Below are 14,947 nucleotides of genomic sequence, written 5' to 3'. Positions count from 1 at the left end.
AAGTGATGTTTGAGGTTCTCCACATGATCTATGCTTTTGGATCACATGGTGCAAATGGCTTGTTGATAGAGCCCTGGTTGTAATGATAGTGTATGTTTATAGGTAGTTGCATGAAGTTTAAACTGATGTTCCTTATGAAGGGATTTTGCCAAGTCTATGAGTAGTTGCTATAGTTTCTCTTCATAAGATCTATTGGTTCTCTCTTCAACTTATCTAATAGTGATAGTTAGACTTGTTCTGATTGTAGATTGTAATGTGGTGAAGGCTATTTTCATTTGCATCTGAGTTTGATATGCTTCTACTAACTCTCTAGTAAGAGCTACAATCCTTGCCTTTTCTTCCTCTAATTGAGGACCATAAGATCTGCAATCTAATCATGGGAAATTGCTTTCTTTTCCTCATGATCTCAACTTCTTGCAACTATCATCTCAACCCCTCCATCTCCTTGTTGTTCTCTACAATGTGGGTTTGTAGGTCATGTAGTTGTTGGGCCGAGTACCTCAAAAACTCCCGATGAGCCATTCTTTCTGCATCATAATTTTTTTGCACTTCCAAATTTTTTAAAGTGCCAATTCTTTTTCCTATTTTAGCTCCTCACATAAGAGCTCTAATGGAACAAGAACACCCAAATCTATCGATTTCCTTGTGCATTCTTTTGAATTAGTTGAAGTCTCAACAAGTTGTTGCTTTTATGTGTGCCAAAAGTCCGTGTAAGATCTTCATGTTGTTTACCCCTTTTCAACACATTGATCTTCTGCATGGGTGTGTTCAAGTCCTCCTTTCCCTTCAAAACAAATTTCTTCAAAGATTCTTGGGTGGCCACATGGTGCTCCATTTGGAATATTCCTTTTTTACTTTCTAGTTGGCTCATCTGCTTGAGCCAACCAGAAAGGAGCTTTTGAGAACTTGGCACTCGTTCTTCTCTTAGTCTTTTGTCTTTCCTTGGATCCACCCCTACCACTATGGGAGCCACCAGTAATGGTTCATTTGGAGAATGCCAAGGTTGTGGTGATGACCTGACTAAGTGCACCACCATAATTGATCATGCACAATTTGGCCTCAAAAGTAGTGAGCTTCACATCAAAAATTTTAGAAAGAGTCTCATGTACCTTGGTGAGAGACTCACACAACCGATCCAACCAAAACTTATTCAAATCTTCATTAAGTAATTGATCCAATAAGATATCTTCCATGAAGCCCTTGGGGTATTCTTCATACATGCATGCTAGTTTTGTTATAGGTGAACAAGTGGTGGAAAACTTGTGCAGTGGCCCTAAGACCCTTCTCCTCAAAATGGTAGAGAGCAACAATCCATTCGAAGTGACATTAGGGTTACCAACCCACTTTTGGTCCACTAACAAAGTTTTAGTGGGTTTACCATGCTTTCTTGACCCTTGTCCAAGACCTAAGGCTTGTTCAATCAGTTGGGGAGTGAGTGCCTCCTCGCCAATTCTCTGTTGTTTTTCTACCCAATAACTCATCCTACTTGTTCTAGTCTTAGGATCATAGTTTTGAACAAAGTCAATAGGCTCATCGGTTGCTCTAATATAGTCATTTAGCCTACATTTAGCCACCAACTCCCCAATATTATAATATCTATTGACAATATTTTCCAAGTTGGTAAGTTGGCAAAACCTCACTGCTCAAAAACTTCATATGCTAGTCTCTAGACCAAACTCCTTGCATTGCTCCATAATGAATACTCCCATGTCCTCATAATGATAATCCTTGATAGCCACCAATGTAGACATTTCAAATTGGGAATATGACATTTGCTTCATCAAAAAATAAGACCACATCTTGATAAATTTTTAGTTAACCAACATAAAAAATAGTCAAACCATACCTTTGCCTATTTAACAGAATATTAATGCCAAAATTGATTTTAATGCTAAAATTGATCAGCCCAATTTCCCCCTTGAAAATAGAAAGGACTAACAAGCTTTTGAGCTTGCATGTGCAACAATCAAAGGGCGATGAAAGATGTCAGGGCAACACTAACGAAAAGAAAAAGACAAACAAGATGGATTATGTACATAGAAAATCCAAAGACACCTAGATGGAGGGTGAAGATGATGAAAATGTAGATAGCCACACCAACTGTAAATGTTGGGGCTATACTCCATTTCAGAAAATGTATCGTGGTCAAATGGGTGCGTAGTCAAATTGCACAAATAAGAGGTAAGATATGTGAGTAGACAAGGACCAACAAAGAGACTAGCCGCATGGAGTTTCTTCTCAGTAAGAATGTTATGGAACAATGGGTGGTGGTGCAAAATGAATGGCACTTCAAGTTCGCAAGCCAAAATGATAGCATGGAGTGAAACATTAGAATGATAGGTAGGATCAGCTCGTAGGTTACTAATGGCATGCCATTGCTCAGCAATGGTCATGAGATGGCTACTAGTATGAGTGATCTTGAGTTGATGGCCATACTAATGGTATAAGAAAGGACTAGAAGTTGTACGTTTGGCTGTAAGATCTGCAAGCATAGTGACATCATCACATTTGGTCATGAGAGTAGAAGAAGAGATGAATAGGGAGGAAGTAAGATGCTTTTAAGGAAGGGTCTTGACATATTTAGCTTGCAGCAAGAGACACTTGCAAATAGAGATGCTCATGCTCCTCCCATGTGGGAGTCCATCGAGTAGCAAGTTCAAGTCCTCATTGTCAGCAAGGCTAAGGTCGACCACAACAAAAAAATTTGCAAAGGTGTTAATTAGAGAGTCGAATTGGAGTAACCCACTGGAGTAATAGATGGAGATGGTGATTCAAAAAGAGGCAGTGAAAACGTCTCTGCAAGAAGTGGTTGTGCAAGTAGAGTGAAAGGGGATGGAGAATCAAACTTGACATGAGATGGTGTAGTTGGGTGGGGGAATGAAAGTGAAGATTGCAGATAGAACGGTTGGCACTTGGACCTATCAAGAGCAACTATGGCCGAAATCCAAAGAAAAGTGACAGAGGAGGTGGGAGATCATTTGGGAATACAAATGGAGGCATTACCTTGGTGGTAGCCTTGAGCTTTGAAAAGAGCACATGCCACTATAAATTATCATTGTTGCAATGTACGCAGTGCACAATTTGACCACACGGTTGAGTCTACCTGAAAAAGTCGATCATTTTCAAGAGCTCTTGTTGTTGTTTCATTACATTAACCATGAGATTTAGAGTTTGTATGGTGTTGATTTCTAGTTTTTCTTTATTGGATTGGGATTTGGATTCTAGGCCTTTACGTTTCTTATCTTGAGTTCTTTCCTTGTGTAGGTCCTCTATTTGAATTGATTCAGCTAATACATCCTTGATCTAGTATGGAATTGCTAGCTAGTGCCTCATAGATCTTTTTATTGTGGGTATTCTTGATGAAAGTCATCGTAACCACATTATTAGTAGCTGTTCTTTCTGCTAATGGGATTCGCTTATATAGTCCTTGCAATCTAGATACATAGTATTGCATACTCTCTTTGTCTTGTTGCTTGATGTCCATGAGTTGGGCAAATAGATTATGCCCATAGCGTGCCTCTATGAATCCCTTAAATCTCTAATATGATACTTATCAATTCGCTTGACCACTAGGGGTACTTTAGCTTGGTCTCATTGGCAAAGTGTGTTAACCATCCTAGTCAGCAATGTTTAAGCCATATGTTCTCCCATAGTGAGTAGATCTGTGTGCTCAAAGAGCCTACATTGAACGAGGTATATTAGGGTGCCAATGGTTGATCTAGATGTTCTCGCATTCAACAACATGTTCTTCATTCCATCTAGTTTGGATTGCGTGTTTAAAAGTTCTTACTTTGTGTCCATGGTATGTTTGAGACTTTGTGTCCTTGGTGTGTTTGAGAATCTTGCTAAAAGTATCAATTCCTTGATCTTTAGGGACCAAAAGTTTTTCCTCTAGACCAAAAGGGGAGAGTCGAGCATGATTAAAGCACGTAACTTGTTGGTAGCTATCTAAGGACACTCGGACACCTCATGGAAGAGAGTCTACAAACATGGCCTTATCCATTGTGTTAGGTTGGCAACCTAAGGTTTTCTTGTTGACTAGGTTGATTACTCGATCAATGGGATTCTTGAGGGATGTGGTTTCTAGGATTGAACTTGTGACAAGTGAAGATTTAGGGTTGGACCTTGTTTGGATAAGATTGGGGGGGGCTAAGGGTCCACCACTCTTGGGGAGGAGAGGGAATCACTTTGTTGTTTGCAAGAGCATACAAAAAGGTCAAGTTGATATTTGAGCTAAGGCCATGGAGTGCTATATTTTTCTATGGATCAGGTTGTATGATGTGAGAAGGTGTTTCTAAATTTTCTTGACACAAGGTTGTTGTTTTTGATTTTGAAGGCACCCTAGATGTTTGTTGCAAGGATAGTTGATAAAAATACAAGTTCTGAAGACAATTAAGATACTTTGTTTGTCAACACAAAAGAGGGTATGGTGGTAAAATCATACTTTCAATTGCACATGTGGAAGCATAACATAAGACTACCCCCCTTACACATTACAAGACCAAACATTGAGATGAATGTAGGTGTAATAAATGGTAGACAAGACCATGCAGGTGCCTAGATGTACTTGGGTGCATGTGGGAGTAACGTGTGTGTGGTATTGTAAGGGTGGCAAGTGGTGCAAGTGGTGCAAGTCCTAGGTAGGTAGTGCATGCAGAAGCCTAAGTGGTGCAAGTGGGTGGTGCAAGTGCATTGTGACTTAGAGGGTGCAAGTGCAAAGTGATCTAGGTGGTGTAAGTTGTGAGGTGGTGCAACTGCAAGTGACCTAGGTGGTGCAAATGCAAAGTGATCTAGGTAGTGCAAGTTGTGAGGTGGTGCAACTGCAAGTGACCTAAGTGGTGCAAGTGGTGCAAGGGCAATGTGACCTAGATGCCTAGTGCAAGTTGTAAGGGTGAGGTAATGCGTGAATGAGGTCTAGAGGTGATATGCGGGTCTACAAGAATAAATGTGTAGGGTGTGGATTTGTTTTAGGTGAGTGAGTGTGTTGTTAGTGGATGAGTGGGATTTATGTACTTGTGTGTGTGTGGTTAGTTTATTGTGTGTGAGGGCGAGTGTGTGTGTGTGTAAGTCCTAGTGTGTAGTCTAATGTGTGCATATGAAGGTTTGTGTTAGTGTGTGAGTGAGAACGTGATGTGAAAGAGTGTGTGTATATATTAGTAAGGGTGTATGTGTAGGGGCATGTTAGTGAAAAAGTGTGAGTGTGTTTATAGAGGGAATAGATGTGTGTGAGTTTTAATTTGTGTGAACGTGCAGGTATTGGTGGGAGGTGTGTGAATCGGTTTTGGGTATTGAAGATAGCCACATGGGAATTAATGTGTTTGTGAGGATTTTCATGTATGTGTATGTGTGTAATTGTGTGTGTGTGTGTGTGAGTGAGTGGGAATGTTTGTGGATTTGTATGCATGACGGCTTGCTTGTGTGTGTATGAAGGGTTGGATTTATGTGCATGTGAGTGTATCAATATGTGCGTGTGAGCAGGATCAAAGGGGAGTGAGGTTGTGCTTGTAAGTGTGTGTATGTGTGCTAATGTGTGTACGTATTTTACCATGTGTGTTTTAGTATGTATTTGTTTGTGTGTGTTAGTGTATGTGTGTGCAGGTATGCATGAATGCATGTGAGTTTAGGATCAGTTGTGTGGAAAAGAGGGGTGTGGAATAGTGGTTTGCAAGTATGGGTGATGGGTATGTGCTTGTGAATGTGGTGTTTGTGTGTGAGTGGGGGTGGAGAGAGGAGTGTGTGTAACTTAATGTGGTGTGTGTGTGTGTGTGTGTGTGTGTGTGTGTGTGTGTGTGTGTGTGTGTGTGTGTGTGTGTGTGTGTGTGTGTGTGTGTGTGTGTGTGTGTGTGTGTGTGTGTGTGTGTGTGTGTGTGTGTGTGTGTGTGTGTGTGTGTGTGTGTGTGTGTGTGTGTGTGTGTGTGTGTGTGTGTGTGTGTGTGTGTGTGTGTGTGTGTGTGTGTGTGTGTGTGTGTGTGTGTGTGTGTGTGTGTGTGTGTGTGTGTGTGTGTGTGTGTGTGTGTGTGTGTGTGTGTGTGTGTGTGTGTGTGTGTGTGTGTGTGTGTGTGTGTGTGTGTGTGTGTGTGTGTGTGTGTGTGTGTGTGTGTGTGTGTGTGTGTGAAGGTGTGCATGTATGTTAGGGAGTGAGAAGAAATTTTGAAAAAAGGAAGAAAGAAAAGAAAAGAAAAATGACAACATACCTTGTTGCTAGTCGATGTCACATTACTAGCTCACCTATCGAATCTCACCACATCTCGCCATCGACTTTCAAGCCACCATCACCGAGAGAGAGAGAGAGAGAGAGAGAGAGAGAGAGAGAGAGAGAGAGAGAGAGAGAGAGAGAGAGAGAGAGAGAGGGAGCACATGCGTGCACGCACACACACACACAGAAAGAGAGTGATATATATATATATATATATCCTCACATCAATTATCTTTTTTTTAAAACAAATAAAAAACAAATATTATTTGTCTTCTTCTCATTCTCTTCTTCTTCACTCTGCCTTCTTCTATTCTACTCATTACTCCTCTTCTCTTTTTTCTTCTTCCTCAACCTCTTCTCCTTCTTGTTCTTCTTCAACCTCTTCTCCCTCTTCTTCACTCCATTTTCTCTTCTTCTACCTTCTACCTTCTCCTTCTCCTTCACCTTCTTACACTTTTTATTATTATTCTCCCTTTCTTTTTCTTCAATCTCTTCTCCTCCTTTTTCTTCTTCATACCATCTTATTCTCTTCTTCTACCTTCGCTTATTATTCTATATCCTTCTTCTTCTTCAACCTCTTCTCCCTCTTCTTCACTACATCTTCTCTCTTTCGTCTTCTACGCTTTCTCTTCTTCTCTTTCTTCTTCTTCTTCTTCTTCTTCTTCTTCACCTCCACTACTTCTTCTTTACCTTTTTCTTCTTCTTGCCCCCCTTCACCAACCCTAAGGGTTGATGAGAAGATCTCAGGAATAAGCTATACCCCTTCACCCAATCCTAATGATTGTCATGAAGACCATAAGAGTGAGATATAAGTCAGATTAGATTTCAAACAAATCCAAATGCACCTTTAAATTGTAAGAAAACCACACAAGAGGTCCAACAAAACGTGCTTGAGTTTTGAGTTTTGCATTTTGTGGTTGTGTTTTGAGTTTAGGGTTTTTGTGTTTTTTTCTCTAATCTAACAAATCCAATCTCTTTAATGGCTATCCAACAAACTAGTTCCTTCCAATTTGGTTTTCCTATCCTAGCCAATGGGTTTTGGAATGCTAGCCACAAATGCTGATGATAATCCCATCCATATCCATGCAGAAGCCTCCTATTCAACCACATGGTAGGAGTGTGAGAACCTTGATAGATGCACTATTCTTTGTCCTATAGCAATGGAACCAAAATATTAATCCAAATGCACAAACATTTGAGACTTTGGATGGTGGACCTCTATTTTTTCAGAAGCTATAACTCAATTAAGTGACATTCTCTCACCTTGTCTCTCAACACTCCACTCTAACTAACCATAAGACTAGCTTTGAGGTGTAGTGAACTCATAACCTTACCTTTTCACATTGTAGTTTGAAAGCTTGAAGACTCAAAGATGGTTCCATGACCACAATCAACACAATCCAATGTGCCACTCCTTCGTATCCACCACCAAACACACCAATGAGTCAAGAAGGTAGAGTAGAGAAGAAGAGAAAATCATGAAGGCGATGCAGAGCTTCACCTTTTCCTAGTTCCTTGCTCAACACACCTCTCACTCACTCTCTATAATTCACTCTTAACAATGAAAGCAAGATGATAGAATAAGAAGATTGAATGGTTGCATTGATAAAGCTTCCACAGCATGGATGTGCCAAAAGGTTCATTACAACTTAGACCTTTCACCCTTATATAAACACAAAATAGGGTTTGGGTTTGCACACCCTTTTTACGTTTTAGGGTTTCCACCATGGTGAATTAGGGTTTGCACCCTTTCTTGGGCATCTTATCCACTTAGTGGGCTCTAACATGGTCAATTCTCATTGGATACTTGTACCTTAGTTTAAACATACCAAGGCTATGCTAATCTAATCACAATCAAATCACTTGTGGTTTGACTTTGCTTCGCAACCTTCTTTGAATTTAGCCTTCACAAAATACTGTTAATAACCTGCATCATCCAAGGTGCCAGAAGAGATAAGGCTCTTTGTGAGAGTCGGTACATGTATATCATAAAGAGTGAATATGATGCACGAATCAAAATGCAGTTGGACATCACCAATACTAACAATCTTCAATGCTTGGTCATTACCCAAACGGACATATCTAGTAATACTGTGATAGGAGTGAAACCACTCTCTATGAGGGATCACATGAAAGGAAGCCCCTGAATCTATCAATCAACACTGAATATATCCCGACAAAGCATTAGTCAACTATGAAGCATCCAAAGAAGAAGTTGCTAAGATAAGATTATCAAATATACATTAGGTTGCACCACATTAATCTCCTGAATCTTAATACTAGATTTTCTAGGCACAATGCGTGATCACCATTCTTATCCTGCACTTTACCCTTTCCCTTTTCTTTGCACTTGTCTTCGTGCATTTTATGGAAATTTGGCCGAATATAACCTGCTTTCCCACAATAATGACAAGTAAGACCACAGACTTATGACCACGGGACTTACTGTGAGCTTGTCTATGTGTCCTAGACTGAGACCTATTAGAGTGTCTACCATGACCATTTCCATCCTACCGACATCTCATAATCAATGCATGGGACATATGGGAAGCATCCACGTTCTTTTTTTTAACCTCTTCTAGTAGGAGGGAACTCTCAACAGCATACAATTTCAGCCCATCCTTAGCACAAGGAATCGTATGGAAAGTGTCCTACGACTTAGGTAGAGTACCAAGCATAAATAAAGGATGCAAAGTATCCTTGAATGGGCCTTGAACTCAATCTCCTACAAAGCATGGCCGATGATGGAGTGAAACTCATTCAAGTGTGCATACATATAAGTCCCTTCCTCCATGCGAAGATACATCAACTATTTTAGCTAATACATTTGAGATGCAGGACTCTCCTTGTCAAAAAGATTCTTAATTTGTGTGTAAAGCTCATATGTTGTCTAATTTCTAGTTACAACATTGTTGTGATCTTTCTTAGAGTGATAAAATGATTGTGGACTTGTATAACTCATTAAGTTCATCCCAATCCTTGGTGCAATGTTTTCGGGTTTCGCATCCCCATTTCTGAGTGGTGTAATATGTAATTTTCACACTAAAACTTGCAATATTTGGGCCTTCCAATAGCTGTAATTGTTTCCATCCACTTTCTCAATATTGAAGATAGCATTATCATGAGAACCACTAGCCATAATGAGACCAATCAAGTACACAAAATGGCAAGACAAGCTTCCATATCTAGGTCACCCAATAGTTGTAATTGGTCCCATCTAGTTTCTCAATATTGAAGATAACATTATCACAAGAACCACTAAACATAATGAGACCAAGAAAGTACATAGAAGGGTAAGACAGGCTGCTTTAATACCCTACAAATCAGCCCCAAAACCACTCCTAAATCAAGTAGGAGATAGAAGATACTACCAAAGTAATGAGTTGTCCACAGATTGTATGCAAAAGATTGTCAAGTCAAGGTAATTACCCTCAAATAGAATGCATAGAACTGAAATGACAGGCTACTATAATAAATTGCAGCAATATGCCAACAACCAATAGTGAGCAACCAAGAAAGAAGAAGCCTGAAACAACTGACACTAAAAATTGTCACAACTGTAGTGTGTTAGAAACCATACATGCAATAGGTATATATGTCACACATATGGTAGGTCTCAAGGATAAATGAAGAGAACTGCTAGATGCATAACCCACTAAGTAAAAGCTCAATACAGAACCCAAAAGCATATAAATACCATTGATAACATGCTAACAGACATGAGTATAGGTCCAACACAAGAGATCAAACCAACCCATGATAGGATAACTGCATCCAATAAATATCAAGAGAGCATGTACATGTCATAATGAAGCCCACTATCTCACTGTAATAGGCTCAAGCTCAACTCTAGAGAGAAATAAACAATGGCTGCCATGAAACCTTGAGTTCAAGCTTTGAATTTGGACTGAATTAAAAAATGAAGAAGCTCCTCAAATAGTTGGCTTTAATATCAATTGAAGTGAGTGAGCCTTGGGGGGAGTGGAAGCATGTGAGAAAAATCAAGAGCTATGGTGGAAGAAGCAAGAGGAAAGAGAGAGAGAGACACACACAAGATGTGGGAACTCCAATAGTCGCAATTTGTGACCTACCTTCCCTTGATTCAAATATCATTGAAATAATAAAGAATGAAGTGACAATTATGGGCATCCATCACCTACAGTGTACATGTATGTAGGTATTGTCAGTGTAGTAATACACGGGCGTCTATAGACAGCTTTACCCTCAACATGGATTTCATGTACATCAAGCGTCTTGAAATAATAAAGACATGTCCAATGGTCCTAATGCCAAGCTCATAGAGTGTGACAATTGCCAAGTAAGTTCTCAACTAGTATAATTTTTAGAGCCAAGAAACTAATTCTACATGCCTTTTTAATACTCTCATCTTTATTTTTATATTATTATTAATATGCTTGTGATTCCACATATGAATTAAAGCAAAAATAATAAATTTAAAATAATACATGATATAAACTTAATTTATCATAATTTATCCAAACTTAGTTATCCTTATCCATCCATGCATCATTGTATGGAACCATTGTGACTTTGGTTTGATATGCAACTCTTGTTATCTCATGTTGCATGGGTTCCATAGCCTCCTTAGGTTGCATTTTAGTAGTAGGATACACCTCAACTTTAGTGATGGGTGTATTAATGATGGGTGCACGAGTGTTCTCTCTATGTCTCTTCTAGGCCATTGTAAATAGTCTTTGGGATATTACCAACTCCAAATTTAGGATATGATTTGCAAGTATAGCTCAAGTTTTTGGAAGATAATCCATAGTTATTTTGGTACTCAAATCATCTCCCAAGGCTTGTAGGTTAAACTAAAGGCTTAAATAAGTGGCTTGGCAAATATAGTAGGTGTAAACAAATTTACAAGTGATGTAACATGAGATGCTTAGTTGATGTGAAAGAGTGAATAGCAAAAATAGGGAGCCACTCTTGAATATCCCAAAGGATGTTGTACACAATCTGTTCTACCTCATCAAGAATAGATAGTACCATTAGAATCATTGTGATCTTGACATCTCATAGCTCTGAGGGTTCCTCCTATATCACAGCATGGAGAATCATGGATTTATTGCGCAAAGGGAAAGGTTTATTATAGATTTTTCTTTTTTGGTTTTGGAGGGGAGGGTGAGGGCGGGTGGAGGAGATAAAAAGAGAGTTTGATATACTTTTTCTCTTTCTCTCTTTTTTAATTTAAAAAAGTAGTCTAATTTGACTTTACCTTTGTTAAGTGTGCCTTCTCTCCCAAAAAAGTTAATTCTTTTTAGCCCCTTTGTTTTTACTCAAAAGATAAATTTGAATTTCTTTTTCCTTCTATTATTTTATTGTTAAAAAGTATGCTCTTCTCTATTCCTTGTGGATTAGGCCTAATACACTCCTAGTATTGAATTAATATACCTAAAATTTATAGAATAACTAAATTTTTTGAGACAAATGCATCTACAAAATTAGTTTTATCCAGTTTCAATGTTAAACAATCCATTTTAAATTATTCATATTTCCTTTTTTTTAAACTATACAAGTTAAATTTAGTTAATTGCACTTATGGGCCTTCATCAATATCTTCATCTTCTTTGAAACCTTCTCATCTGGTGCTCCTACTAAAAATATGCCTCGTTGATGTACCAAAACCTCAACCAACCTTGCTTTGAAAAAAATGCAAAATGAAATCAATGTCTATAGTTAAACAATTGATTTAATACATGAAAAGATGAATGCATTGGAAGGATTTATGCCTAGCCTAGTCTACTGAGTGCCCATGCATCATGTGAAATGCAAGCACATTTCCTTAATTAGTTAAGGTCCTTAACCTCACCCCTCATTTCTCGGTGAAGAAAAGTAATTGTACTCCTCTCCACCCACCTAAATCTCACAAACTCTAATGAACATAATGGTCCTTAATGCACGCACAACATGAAAGTCCAAGCATGTCCTCTAGCCTCTAATATTAATCTCCAAGGTTTTAATAACTCCAAATACTTTACCTTTGAGTTTTTAGTCATTCAAACATTAAACATTGACTTCCCAATAATTTAAAGATGAAATTGCAACATTATCTCTTGAATGCTTATTTTACAGAGACTTTTGCACCACCATCTACATAAACTTGATCAATTTTCCTTCCATATAACCATGCATCTTATAGGTATAATGCCTTTCACATTTGACTGGTATACAATCTCCACATGCTCAGCTCTTATCCTTCCTTTTTTTATACTAACCTGCCCATACCATTCTCCTAAAGGATGAGATCATTTGAAGTAGTTATCTATACATAACATCATCCTTCTTACTTTTAAGACCTTCAAGTAGGTTGTAACAAACCCAATTCACTCCCAAGGAAAAATCCCCCATTTGAATTTTCCATCTTTGTATAACCTTCTTGCTAGTTTTTGACTCATTTGCAACACATTTTTCTCTCTTAATTCTTATTGTCCTTTGAAGTTTAGTTTCAGTATCCCTCTCTTTGGCTCTATTGTTAACTAGGACATCTCTATTTTTTCCATCATTAGACATGGTGGTTTCAATTAGATTCATACCAAATGGGCCTTCATCAGAAATTCTTTCCAATTGTTGTATAGTAGATTTAGATTCTTGATGTTCTTGTTGTTACTTAACATTTTGCCTAGCATTCCATTTGTAGCATGGGATACATGTCCTCTCTTATTCTTCTTGGATATGGACAATTAGGGTAAATATGTCATTTTTCCTAATAGTTGAAACATTCGAAGTTCTCCCATCCCCTAAGTCCTAATCACAATGGAGGTTTCCTACCTTGCAATTTTTTCATGTTTAAATTTAGATTTGCCAACTATTCTTTCAATTTTTGAATTACATCATTATTGAGCTTCCTATAACCTTGTTATATATCATTTTCAAGTCTTTCAGATATCCTAGAAGGATTTATAGCTTGCTGCTCTACATTTCCTATAGCAATGTCAACCATGTTGGGCATCTAAATTACACATGTAGGAAAATTTCTTGACTTCTTCAATCTTATTTACAACTTCTTCTGCTTTTCTTAGCTATTTTAACTCCATCCTCAAATCAGTCAAGGTCTTTTATCAAGATCTTTTCCTTGATTTCATATCTGAGTAAAGAAGTATATTTGTCATTTTCAAGAACATGACGGGAGTTTGCTCCATTACATGTGTAACCTCTATCTATCTCTCTTGAAATTAGGCAACAAGTTTAGACACTTCCTCATTCTCTTCTAGAAACATTCTTTCCAAAGATCCATAGATTCTCAAGAGTTTGCCTCACCACAAACTTGGTAATAAACCTAGTTATAGCTTCATTCTAATTTGCCTTTGTTTCCTCATTCCATGAATTCCACCATAGTTTTCTAGATCCTACAAGCAAAATGTCAATAAATTTTAACTCAACAATTTTTGTAAACCATATTGTAGTAATGAAGAAAACATTGCTACTTATACAAGAACTTATGGGATATATATGTACTTAATGACTAGGTTATTTAGACTAGCTAAGTGATGAGATCCATCACATATAGTTGATCTTCAAGATCGTATATGTGATGACTTGTCAATTTCTTATGTTGAAATTCCAAGCATGTATTATGAGTATCTTAAAAAATGCATGCCCTAGGACCTATTTTAGTGTACACAGAGGCTATAGCTAGAATGTGACATGGAGGAATGCTTGTGCTTACTTCTATCTAGATACAAGCCTTCTCAAAGACGTAGGAGCTCACCTTAAGTTCTTGAGATGACTAGAAGAATTTAAGTTAATTAGAGGTTATAAATACAATGATCTTCAATAGGAAAATATCTTATAAGAACACTTGAGAAGTACCCAATTAGAGGATGTTGATCATGCCTTTTATCAATTTATGATATTCAGAATAGTGTACCATCTTTCTTGCAAATCCACAAATATAGAATCCTTGAGAATATTCCCCTTAGACTACTCTAATCCTTAGATTGCTTATGCTCAAGGAATGCTATGAAGAATACATTGCAACTTCTTCATAGTTCATCTAGACCATGTTAGAAACATTTTAATGGATCTAATGAGAATTTGACGGGTAAAAGAACTGAAAGAACTAAAGCTAGTTTGTTATTTCCTATTCAAAGGACAAAGAACTACTCATATTGTAGCCATTGACATGGGGAGACAATAACTTGCATCAATCTATATGATCAAGTCACGTGAGTCATACTCTTGACTATATTGTAGTACATGGGAGATACACCCAAAAAGGATATGTCATCAAGGGATACCTCGATAGACTATAGCTTAGAGAGCCTAAGAAATAATAGAGAAATATAAATTTATACATGTGCAAACACACAAAGTCAATTATTGAAATCCTATTGTACTCAGATATCCCTTTTTTTGGCATAATAAAATGTGTATTATGTTGTTGAAATTATGCTATCTAAGAGGGGAAGGTTTAATACTCTAGAGCAATTAAATAAGAAAGTGAATACTAAAATAATGAGATTCAGTATTGACCCAAAGAGGATAATGTAGTTGTAGATGCCTTAAGCCGAAAAGCATTCGTTTTAATAACACTAATGGATTATACATACTCGATAACCCTATCTTAGAGCTTGTATGCCAATACATTCCCCATGACAAAGAGTATGAGCCACTCATGAATGAGATACTCTAAGGTAGAAGCTCAAATGAAGAGTAGGCCAACATAAAGGACTCACATAAGAAATGGGTGTCTTCATTAACAAGATTGCCTCTATATTTTAAAAGGTT

The sequence above is a fragment of the Lygodium microphyllum genome, chromosome 8 (assembly GCF_053477565.2).
Source record: "Lygodium microphyllum isolate KBCC chromosome 8, Lygodium_microphyllum_v1.1.10, whole genome shotgun sequence".
Lineage (NCBI taxonomy): Eukaryota > Viridiplantae > Streptophyta > Polypodiopsida > Schizaeales > Lygodiaceae > Lygodium > Lygodium microphyllum.
The sequence above is the reverse complement of the archived record's forward strand: the minus strand, read 5'-3'. Positions refer to the sequence as shown.